Raw genomic sequence first — 12,389 nt, 5'->3', positions numbered from 1 at the left:
CCAACATGTTGAAATTCATAACCCAAATAATGTAGCAAATAAATACTGATTAAATAGAACTTGCATTTCACAAGCACAGATGGAAGGATGATCTTGGAGGAGGGATACTGGTGACAAATGTAGCCAATACAAGCTTTCTTCAAGGATGCACTGTCTGTGTTTAGGTTTATGACGTAAAGGGTTAAACTGCCAAGAATTTTTAAAAAGGTTGATGCATCTGTGGCTGCATTTCCCCAGAGCACCATAACCCGTAGTCTTGCCAAAATTAAATAAAAGGATTGACTGTCCTCTTTCTTCCTCTGCCTTCAGAATGTCACCATTTGAACCGTGTGGGGAATAAAGCTACTATGAACTCAGCATTCAGGAAGAATTTTCTGCTTGGATTGCAACCAAAACTCCTATTCCATGACCAGGTCCCAGGAGACTCAGACAGCACTAGAGGCAGATTCAAACACTCATCCCTTCCAAGGAAGACTTTGAAAAGGAAAAGCATGTGAGATAAGAAGGTATACAATTAATTGTATCATAGGTACTGCTAAGACAGGGCTATATCCTAGGTTATGACATGTGCATGTCACCAGAGTGACCAAAGAGAAGTAACATTAAGTAGTATTTTTATGACATGTGAGAGGTACCCAATAAAGGAGAGGGAGCAAGGGAGAGTATATTAATCAAGAAAGCTAACTACTATGCCAAACATCCCCTAAATGTCAGTACTATTGCACAGTAAGTTTGTTTGTTTCTCGTGTTACAGTCCAATGCGGATTAGGAGAAGGCAGGGATCCACGTGGCCATTCAGGGTCTCAGGCCTCTTCCTCCAGGGCTTCCCTCACCTTCCAGGACCTCAGGGTCCTCTTCTGGATTCTGTGCTTACAGTCAACAAGCCATGAAAGACAAAGTAAAGGAACATGTGGGAGGTTTTATAGGGACGAGGCCAGAAAGTGACCACATTCTACTGGCCAGAGCTCAGTCACCTGGCCCCACCCAACTGAAAGGAAGACTGGAAAATTGGACCCAGAGAGAAAAGAATACAGGGTTTGATGGAATATTTTCTCTGCAGTGAGGAGAAGGAAGGAAATCAATCCAGATTTGGACAAGAATGCCTTTAGCTAAGTCATTGTCAGCAGCCATACTTCTTGGGGGTAAACTGAGCTGAACCTGAATTATCAATCAATTAAGAATGTCCTACCATGAATACCTTTCCCTAGCCCTGCCAAACATGGAATGATAATCCCATATTCCTCTAGGCCAATGGTTCTTAACCAAGGGTGATGTTGCCCTGTCAGGGGCATTTGGCAACGCCTGAAGACATTTTTGATAGTCACAGTTGGGTGAGGAGTGCCACAGACATCTAGTAGGTAGAGGCCAGGCATACTGCTAAACATCCTACAGTGCACAAGACAATCCCCCATAAGAGAGAATTATCTGGCCCAAAATGTCAATAGCACCATGGTTAAGAAGCTCTGCTCTAGGCTTTGAATCTAGGGTCTTGTTCATACACCTATTATAATACTTCCATTCATGGGCCATTTCTGTGTACCTAGTATGTGCCCGCTGCTTCACCTAGCACATTGTAATGGAATAGTTATTTCCATGTCTCTTCTTCCCCTTCCCCACTAGATTATGAGTTCAGGGCAAGAACAGAATTGGTTTTTGTATCCATCACCACCCTCCAGCGTCCACTAATATCAGGCATATAATACATGTTGAATGAGTAGATGGGTGGATGACCCTGAACAACTGTGTCCCACACTCTCACCTTCTGAATAAATGAAGGTATTTGGTTCTCAAGACTTCCCGTTTTGAAAACCTAACAAAACAACAAGAAGGAGGTGATAATCCAGTCTGTCCTTAAGAAATCCAATTCTCAAAGGAGCACATGGCCTTAGAGGCTGGTAATGAAGCACAAAGCCTCACCTTCATAAGTCAGCTCTTCACAAACCCTCATCCAGACCCAAAGATATAGGAAGTTGTACCCATGTGGCAGCTGTCTGTTGAACTTCCTTTGATCTGAGCTCTGTATATGCAACTACCATCCCAGCTCCAATCACAGCACATGGGGATGGACACAATGACAAAACTGTTTGTCATTCAAAATCTGTCCACACAAGAGAAGAAAAGAGGAGCCCCTAAGGTCTGGAGTAAGGCCCACTTCCTTCTAGAAAGTAGCTTCCCTTAATGGCAGTGAGTCCACTGATCCAAACAGAAGTCATCCCATGAGGTTCCTTTCCTGGTCCTCTTCCCTCCTCATCTCTCCCCATCCTCTGCATCAACTTTTGAATCTAAAAGACAGTAGAGGGCTTCCCTGGTGGCGCAGTGGTTGAGAGTCCGACTGCCAATGCAGGGGACACGGGTTCGTGCCCCGGTCCGGGAAGATCCCACATGCCGCGGAGTGGCTGGGCCCGTGAGCCATGGCCGCTGAGCCTGAGCGTCTGGGGCCTGTGCTCCGCAACGGGAGAGGCCACAACAGTGAGAGGCCTGCGTACTGCAAAAAAAAAAAAAAAAAAAAAAGACAGTAGAGCTCTCAGGCACATCTCAAAGCATGTCAAGGACAGATGGAACGTGTTGTTATACCACTCATCACCAAAACACCACCTCACTTTGAAAAACTTTTTCCAAGAAAGTTCTTTCATATTTGTTATCTTATTTGACACTCATCCTCTTCCTTCAAGCCTAATATTCTCTCACAACACTTTTCAGTGGTTTGAAGCTTTACTGGGACAAAACATGGTCCCAGTACATTTTACCCTGGGCAGCTCCACTATGGTGCACACCCTCATGCTGGGTGGAGACAGAACAAAATTTGAAACCAGAGAGCCTGGCTCCATCCAACTGCTGATGCTGTCACTTACCAGCTCTATGGCTCAGTTTATGTCATCATCTTCTGTGGGTCCATCGCCTCCTATATGAAGCAGAATCAGTGCCTCCTGTGCTACTTCATCCATTGCTCTTAAAAGGATCCAGTGGGATACACCATGCAAAAGCATTTCATAATGTGGTGTCCCAGCTTCTTCCCAGAAATGATTAATATGCCTCTCAGCCACTGAATGTCTCTGACTAAGGTTGAACTGCTAGAAAGTACAAATTAGATCACATAAATGATATTATTAAACTAAGGGCTGTACTTTTTTCTTCAACCAATATCTGATGATTTCTAAATTGACTTAACAAAGGGAATAAACAGAAACTGCTTATATTCTCTTTCATATCACAGCTTCTCATTGTTTAGCAATAACTCCAGTGTAACCGCACTCATCTTTGGCCAAGATAACTAATGCAATGAAACAATTCAAAACCATACACTGTTCTTTCAGTTTTCTCTCCTAAGACACCACAAAACTGGAATGACAGAGGAATGTCTTGGGACCACTGGATGTACTTTTTTTCATAATGAGTAATATATAAACATATTATCTGTTTAAAAGTCTCACACGATACAAAAATATAGAGTAAACAAAAAACCCCACCCATCTTCACTCCCCAGAGGTAATCAGCCATCAGTCTGTCTGGTGTGCATCCTGCCAGACTTCTTTCTGCAAATAGCTATATGTGTTTATATACAGAAATCTCGTATTCTGTTTTGTTATATAATAGAGATCATACTTTAAGAGCTGTCCTACAACTTGCTCTTTTGACTTTTTGTATATTTTCCCATGTCATCCATGCCTATCCACCTCATCTTTTTAATAGCATATGGTTTTCTGGTAGGTAAATACCCCAAACTTTACTTAACCTTAATGGTCCTCGATTTCCAAAATTACAAAACTTTGCTAAACTTTAAAACTTTTAAATCTCCATTTGATTGCCTCTCTCCAAATTTCACCTGAAAACCACTTCCAGTAAGTTCTAATATCTCCTTTCAATAGAGTCATTTTAAGAAAAGGCTGAAGAGAGGGTTAGCAGTCTACACTCAATGCTAAATCTTTCAAACTTCATTCCTTATTCATTGCTAACAGCATTTGTTCAATTAGTCCTACGTTTCACCTTCAGAGAGAATCGGCCTATACCTATGGGCTTTCCATGTTAAGCATTACAAACTTCAGCCTCAACACACACACACACACACACACACACACACACACACACACACAATGCTAAGACGAAAGAAAGAAGGCTTGCATGTGAAAATCTTAGTAAGCTATATGGAATTGTTTACCCAGTTAAGCGTGGTCTTGGGTTCTATAAAGGAACTAAATAGAATGATATTGCTAGAATTTTCCACAAGAGAAAAACTATCTTCACTTGGAATTTCCAAATTCAAATATTTGTTGATTGCCTACTATATGCTGAGAGGGGATCAAAAGTAGTCTGAGATTCAGCCTCTGCCTTCTAGAAGCTATAAAACAGCTGGGGAGGTGAGGTTTACAGGAATAAAACAAGTAACTAACAATGCAAAGTAGTCCAAAGTCATTCATTTGAGTGAGCAAATGAATGGTTCACGCAATGGTGCTCCAGGCGGAGCTCTCAGGGACAGTAAATCAAGGGAAGTAACACCACACAATTCACTCTGAATAGGGCCCTCAGCACTGCAGTGAGGGCTTGAAACATAGAGTCAATTGATGAGGGCTATTTGTTACATGACCATCAAATAGTAATTCTGAGTCTAAGACACTCCTGGACAAATGAATAGAAGTATAAGTGCACATCTGGTAGAAACAGGACATAATGCTCCAATAGGTGAAAACCCAAAAGATGCCACCTAGATGCTCAATACAGACCCAGAGCTATATCCAGAATCTCCCAACCCCTGCCCCTTCTATGGGTCAAAAAGGCTGCAAAGCACTATCTCTGCAAAGCTTTCTTGGCGGGATCAGAATTTAAGTTGTAGGCACTTTTCCTCTCCTGAAGGCTGACTGCATGTAAATACATTTAAAAACCATCACTAAGCATCTACTATGTGTCTGTTGCCTAAGTTAAGAGCAGATTAAGAAGACACATGGTTCTTACCTTGAAAGCGTTCACAAGTATCTGAACAACTGAACCCACCTCCCCAGCTAATGAATGGTAGAGCCTGAACACATTGAAAAAAAGGAGCAACAGGAGAACATACGCAAAAAATATTTCTGTAGGCCAATAAAAAGAGGATATTACAAAAGATTTCTTGTGTTTGCTGATTCTTACAATGTTGAGCCTTATCATGCACAGGGCCTAGTTGTTTCTTTCAACTCTATGGACAGAACTGTTGTCTATCTATATATCCCTTTAATGGAGCTTTTAAATAAGTTTCCATTTTCTTTCTCCATTCATCACAAAGGTAGCCTCGATCTAAGCCCCAAACTGCCAATATCTCCTCAACAAATGACTAAAAAAATAAAGAAAGGAGGGAAGGAAGGAAGGGAGGGAGGGAGGAAGGGAGAGAAAGAAAGAAAGAAAAGAAAAGGAAAGGAAAGAAAGAAAGGAAGGAAGGAAGGAAGGAAGGGAAGAAGGAAGGAAGGAAGGAAGAAAGAAATTTTACAGTAGCCATGAGAAAAAGAGAACTGCTGTACCACATCAAGTCCAAGTTTGTACAGAGCACATGGTAAGAAGAAATACACTATACTGTAATTAAAATGACTTACAGAAGCAGCAAAGGCATAGCAGCATTCAGAAACACTAGAGGGAAAATCGAGAGAAGCAAGACATTACGGACTGTCTCTCACTAGAAGTCAAGGAAATAGGCGAAACAAAGTGTTCTTTGATGGCTTGGCAGCAGCAAAGATGGCAACAGTGTAGAACTGAGCTGATGAGAGGCAGCATAGACTCATTTCTGGAGCAAATTCGACTTCTTTAAGTTGCTTGCCATCGATTGTGAGTCTCATATAATAGCTGATTTTTTCCCCTAAGAATAGACCTTTGTTCTCATATAGTACTACACTCTTGAATGTTTCAGTACTAGTTACGGCGCTTAAGAAAGGCACCAAACACTATATTTGTTCAAAACAAAGAAGGAATCAATTATTAAATCATCTTTTCTAAGAACTCACCAACCTATAAATAAAATGTGTTTGGAAAACAAATATTTTCCTGCCTCTGCTGTTTTTACTTTCAGTAGCATTAACTTAAAAGGTACCATTTCAGGGCTTCTCTGGTGGCACAGTGTTTGAGAGTCCGCCTGCTGATGCAGGGGACACGGGTTCGTGCCCCGGTCCGGGAAGATCCCACATGCCGCAGAGCGGCTGGGCCTGTGAGCCATGGCCGCTGGGCCTGCGCATCCAGAGAGGGCCTCTGCAACGGGAGAGGCCACAACAGTGAGAGGCCCACATACCGCAAAAAAAAAAAAAAAAAAAAAAAAGGTACCATTTCAGCAATATTTTTCTCAAAAAACGAGACGTATCAACTCACTTGCATTCAAGCCACTCTGGTCCTCTCCCTTTTTTTTTTTTTAGGAATGAAGCTCTATTCAAGGGAGCCTATGCTCATTAAAAATATCTCACAGCATTAATGTTCTCATTAGGAGCGCCAATGGGTGTGATGTCTTTAATGCTGGCTCTGTTTGTGTCTACTGTCCACCTGTGCAAATGTCTAAATGACAGTTGATAAACAATATATAAATCACTGCAAAAGAGAATCATGCAGAAAAACCTGGAGCTTAATTACATGTCCCAGAGCATCACCTCCAAAGATACAAAAGGTCTGATTGTTGTATCTATCTTGTGATAGATTTGGAATTAAGTGATCAGATCCTCTACAATAATATTGTAATAAAAGATAATACTTAATTCCTTACAAAAGTGACATCCTTACCAAATAAGCTTAGTTTATTCCCGCCGTTTTCCCTTATTTACTGTGCACCAGTAATGCAGGGGAATGCAGCTGCTTCCCTTCCACTCCTGAAATGCATCAGCCCTCTCCCTTCTCACAGCTTCTGCACAATTCCCTCTGTTTAGAACATTCTATACACTCTTCCTCACCTAGTTAAATCCAATTCACCTTCCAGATCTCAATTCAAAAGTCCCTTGTCCAAAACGCCCTTCCCTCACCACCCTACCACTGTCCCATCTAGATGAGATTCCCGTTACATAGGTTCTTGCAGCTTCCTGTGCTTTTCCCTCAGAGCACTTAACAGTCTGTAGAGTAATTATGTAACTGTGTGTGTTATTTGACTAATATCCATGTTTCTACACCAGACTCTAAGCCCTGTCAGAACAGAGACTATGGCTGTTTTGCTTTCACTGGATTCTTGGAGCCTAACGCAATGCCTGGAATATAGTAGGCACTCAATTTGCTGAATGAATTTAGTAAGCAGACTCCATCATGTCCTGACACCCTGCCATATAAATGGTCAGGCCAAATAAAGATGAAGTGAAGAAAACAGTGTTCTGAAAACTGTCTGATCAATCGGCTTGACATAGTGCTAGTAAGTAGATTCTTCTTGGCGAATTTAGTTTATCTTGATCTATGCTATGGTCATGACCCTGACAAAGAACTGGTTTAGTCCTAAGGATAGCATAATATGATAGATTAGGTTCAGCAGTGTAGTTCAGAAAATCCCAAACAGCAGTGGCTTAAACAAGATAGATGCATATTTCTCCCTCACTGTAAACAAGGTCTAAATACGAAGTTACCCAGGACTACTACAGTGATCTGCAGTCAGAAGACCCAGGTTCCATCTATCTTGCTGCAAAACTCTCCTTAGCATCTACTTTATGCTTCTACTTCATGATCCATCAAGGCTGCTCAAGTCCAGCCATCCCATCCAATTCTAGGCATCAGTAAGAAAGAAAGAGGTAAAAAAGCTTCCCCCTTTCTAGAAATTTCACACATAAGTCCTTTAGTCAGAATGCAGTCATACAGCCATACCTAGAGGCAAGGGAAGCTAGAAAATATAGTCTGTATTCTAGAAGAAGTTTATATTAATAACAAAGAAAGGAAGGCTGGATACTGGGAGACAATCAGTAGTTTCTGCCACAAATTGCAAAAATATTTGAGGGGATCTCGTTTGCTGTTCCTGGTAACAGCAGGTCCCTCCTCAAATGGATGTCATTTAAGCAAGACAGACCAAACGGGAGAAAGAAACCTGTATGTCCAACAACGGAATGTAATTCGAGCCTTGAAATGAACAAACAAGTTAGTCTCCATGCAAGATAACCAAGTATCACCGTCACATGAGTTCTGAAATGTGTTTTTAGTTTTGCTTTGATTTTATTTTCTATTTTCATAAAATGTTTGTACCATTTACATGGTCCCAGAGCAGACTTAGAGTTTCATGTTTTATAGCCTGACAATTCTACTGCATACCACCTTTGCTTCGGTCTTTGAACTATTTTTTTAGTCTTTGGGAGTTTCAATACCCCTCATGGATTTCAGATCATGAACAAGAGATGAAAATGTGACCAGGGGAACACTCATGTAAAAACCAAATGCAGGGTGTCCTACATCAGAGCCACCGCCCGGGAGGAGCAGCCGCCGCCACCAAAGAGTGGGCCCTGAGGGAGAAGGCAGCGAGAACACAGCAGATGACCCCAGCGCTGCCAACAGGAACATGGAGATCTGGAAGAGTAGGAAGCTCATTAAGAGTTTGGAGGCGGCCCACAGCAAAGGCACAGGCATGATATCACTGACCATCCCTCCCAAAGACCAGATTTCACGAGTGGCAAAAATGTTAGCAGAGGAGTTTGGAACTTTAAGTTACTTTAAGTTACTAGCAAACTTTAAGTTACTAGCAAACTTTAAGTAACTTTTAAGTTACTTTAAGTTACTAGCAAACCGCCTTTCAGTCCTGGGAGCCATTATATCTGTACAACAAAGACTCAAGTTTTATAACGGAAGTACATCCAAATGGCCTGGTAGTTTACCGTGCTACAACTGTAACAGAAGAGGGAAAGGAAAAGAAAGTCAACATTGACCTTGAACCTTTCAAACCGGCTGATACGTCACTGTATTTGTGGGACAACCAATTCCATCCAGAGGCTCTTACAGCACTGCTTCCAGAAGACAGCCAGCTGGCATCATTGTAACAGATGGTAGTGGTGACTTTTTGGCACACTCCAAGGAAATACAAGAGAAGTCCTGCACAAATTCACTGTGGCTCTCCCAAAGAAACATGGTGGAGGAGGTCAACCAGCCTGCATCTTGCCCATTTAAGAATGGGAACTTACTAGCTCTATCTGGAAAGTAGCTCAGACTGCGGGGCAGCTGTTTATTTCTGGGGACAAAGTGAATGTGACTGGTCTCGTTTTAGCTGGATCAGCTGACTAAAACTGAACTAAGTCTATCTGATATGTCTGATCTGAGGTTACAATCAAAAGTTTTTAAATTAGTTGATACATCCTACGGTGGTAAAAATGGATTCAACCAAGGTATTGAGATATCTACTGAAGTCCTCTCCAACGTGAAGCTCATTCAAGAGAAGAAGTTAATAGAGCGATACTTTGATGACGTCAGCCAGAGAGATGTTCCTCATTGGCAAAGCACAGGAGAGGACAAAATTGTCTATCAACTCCAGAGAAAGAGAAGGATAAATCTCATTTTACAGACAAAGAGACACGACAAGAACATGAGCATGATGCCCCTGCTGGAATGGTTTGCTGACAACTATAAAAAAAAATTTGGAGCTATGTTGGAAATTGTCACAGATAAGGCACAAGAAGGATCCCAGTCTGTGAAAGGATTTGGTGCAATTGGAGGTATCTTGCAGTACCGAGCAGATTTCCAGGGAATGGAATACCAAGGAGGAGACAATGAATTTTTTGACTTTGATGATTACTAGGTAGTTGACATGGGTCTGGCGAAACGTGCCTCACCCTCCAGCATCCAACCCAAGGAACATACCCGTGGTGGAATCCAAACAGATCCCTGCCTTACAATTGGAACATTTCTAGAACTTAATCCACGAGCACTGGATATTGAAAAGAAAACCGAAACAAAACCTGACCCAACCCTATACTTTGGTTTGTCATGGTATCAGCACAGCAGCCTACAGCTAAGTTCCTAAATGCCACTTTGGGCTAATTTTTAAATCCTAGTTTTTATTTTTATTTGACAGTGAAATTGGTTGCTCTTGTATTTTATGAAAAAAAAAAGATGTTTTTAAACTTCATACATAGAAGCAAAAATACTTCCACTGCTGTAAACCTTCAAAAGTTAATAGAAATGAGATCGTTCGATTGGAGAAAAATTAAAATTGCTGCATTTCACAGTGACCCATTTACATGGCATCCTCAGATTAGACTGCATAAGAAGAAATATATGTGGTGAATACTGGACAAAAAAATACCAAATACAATCAGTCTAATTCTTCTCAAATGGCTTCAATGTGGGTTTTCAGTCAGGAGAGGGGCTTTTCATTTTTCTGCTAATCTCTCAAACACTCCCTTATAATATATGCATTTGGGGTCATATGACTTCTGCATTTCCTAAAATACCAATGGTTGAATTGTTAATTATGGAATAAAACTTACATAGAAAAATATACTCAAGAGGTAAGTCAAACCAGATTGGCACCTTCTTAAAAAAAAAAAAAAAGAGGGCTTCCCTGGTGGAGCAGTGTCTGAGAGTCCGCCTGCCGATGCAGGGGACACGGGTTCGTGCCCCGGTCCGGGAAGATCACACATGCCGCGGAGCGGCTGGGCCCATGAGCCATGGCCGCTGAGCCTGCGCCTCCGGAGCCTGTGCTCCACAACGGGAGAGGCCACAGCAGTGAGAGGCCCGCGTACCGCAAAAAAAAGAAAGAGTTGGTCAGACTTCAACTACTAAACTCGAGGTATTTCAGAAATTAAGAGGAAGAGCTGGGCAAGAAGCAAGATGGGAATCCCTGAAACTGTTCTAAAAATGGCAAGCTAGTGACACCAGTGACAGCGGCTAGAAGCGTAAAGGAAACCTTCACAAAATTGCTAGATTCGACCTCACTTGTTTCTAGCGAGTCCTTCTCTGAGAGAAACAACGTTCTGTGCCCAGTTTAGATTTAATGTGGCTACAGCAGTCTTAAAGTAAGTTTTTTTGATTAACCACAGCAGCATGTGGTAATGTTTTACTGCAGATAAGTCATCTCAGAAAGACAGATCCGAGGACATGGTATACTGCATAATAACCAAACCTCACAATTTTCTGGCCCATTCTCCAGCCCACCCTAACACACACCCATCCTCTCTTAAAAGTAACTGTCTGCTCTTTGCAGTCAGGAAATTCTACAACAAGCCAGCCTGTGATCAAAGGCCTCTCCATCAGCTTTCCCCAGATACATAATCTGCAGCTGGCAAAGACTCAGAAACATCCTCTTGACCACGAATAAATTTGATTTTTTGGACTGGAGGTATGCAAAATCATGTTATACAGCCCACAGTGGTCATGCATTTGAAGATTACTCCTCCTTTCCAGGACAAATTCTCTCTTTCTGAATCTCCGTCCTGTTTCTGAGGTGTACCAAGACATCAGGTCTGAAAAATTAGAGGAGAATTTCCCATTGCCAGGGAAGTCTGTCAGAAAAGCTCATGACTTAAAAGGAGAAAAGGAAAATAGAATTAAATTTGTCAATGTGTGAAGATGCCAATAGGCATTACACACGCACCCATACGCGCACAAACACACACAGTGCTAGGAGTCAAATACGCTTAGGAAACACTAACTGAAAGGTTTCTTTCCTGCAGACCTTCTCAGAGCCTTTAATATTGCCTACATGCATTATGGATCTCCAAGAGGGGCACAGTAGACAGATCTTCTACTTCAACTCTTGTTCATCTTATATGGCAAATGCTCTGTAGAATATACATGGCAACATACTAGAATGGAAAGAAATGTATCAAGATTAAACAGGGCTGTCTCTGGGTAATAAAGTTTACAGGTAATTTTAATTCTCTGTATCTCTAAATTCTCTATCATGAATTGCTATTGCTTTTACAATCTGAAAAAAGTTAAGGATGAGAAAGAAAAACTAACATTTGAATCTATATTGTTTTAATATTTTTAAAAATCAGAAGTAACTGAAAGTGAGATTTTTTTCTTTCTTTTAAGAAACAGAGGTGCTTATTGTTCTTCAAGATTTACCGTATACCTCCAGTATGCCAGGTTCTAATGTAGGAGTAATAAAAAGGAAGAATTTATTTTGATGATTCACTACATAGTTCCAGTAGCCTGAAAGAGGAAAAGAAACTCTTCAAAGGTCTTCCCACTATGAGCTAATAAATAAACTAAAGCCTGCAAACATAATAAAAATACTTGTACAATATCAATATAAAAATATACATTTATGCTACTGTGCTTTTTCCCCCTAATCATTTAAAAGATCTCCTTTAAATATAACCTCTTGATTTATTTTGTAACAGTACCCTATATATAAAAACTTGAATTGGAAATAAAACGTTATCAATAGACCCTTAAACTCTATCATTCATTCTTTCATCAAGTTATTAAATGCTTATTACATACTGGGAAATACGTGATTATTCTTGGAGAATTCCATGAAAGCATGTCCT

At 41.0% G+C, this 12,389-nt stretch overlaps 1 protein-coding gene and 1 pseudogene across 2 annotated transcripts in view; one reads left to right on the top strand and one right to left on the bottom strand.

The window, feature by feature from the left end:
• ANKRD44 (ankyrin repeat domain 44) overlaps positions 1-12,389 on the bottom strand; it is a 325,912-nt gene that overhangs the window by 248,537 nt on the left and 64,986 nt on the right. The window lies entirely within an intron of this gene.
• LOC114896503 lies at positions 6,317-10,410 on the top strand (annotated as a pseudogene).

This window comes from Monodon monoceros, unplaced genomic scaffold (assembly GCF_005190385.1).
Source record: "Monodon monoceros isolate NGI ecotype Baffin Bay Population unplaced genomic scaffold, NGI_Narwhal_1 Super_Scaffold_16, whole genome shotgun sequence".
NCBI lineage: Eukaryota > Metazoa > Chordata > Mammalia > Artiodactyla > Monodontidae > Monodon > Monodon monoceros.
This window is presented reverse-complemented; position numbering and strand designations above follow the sequence as displayed.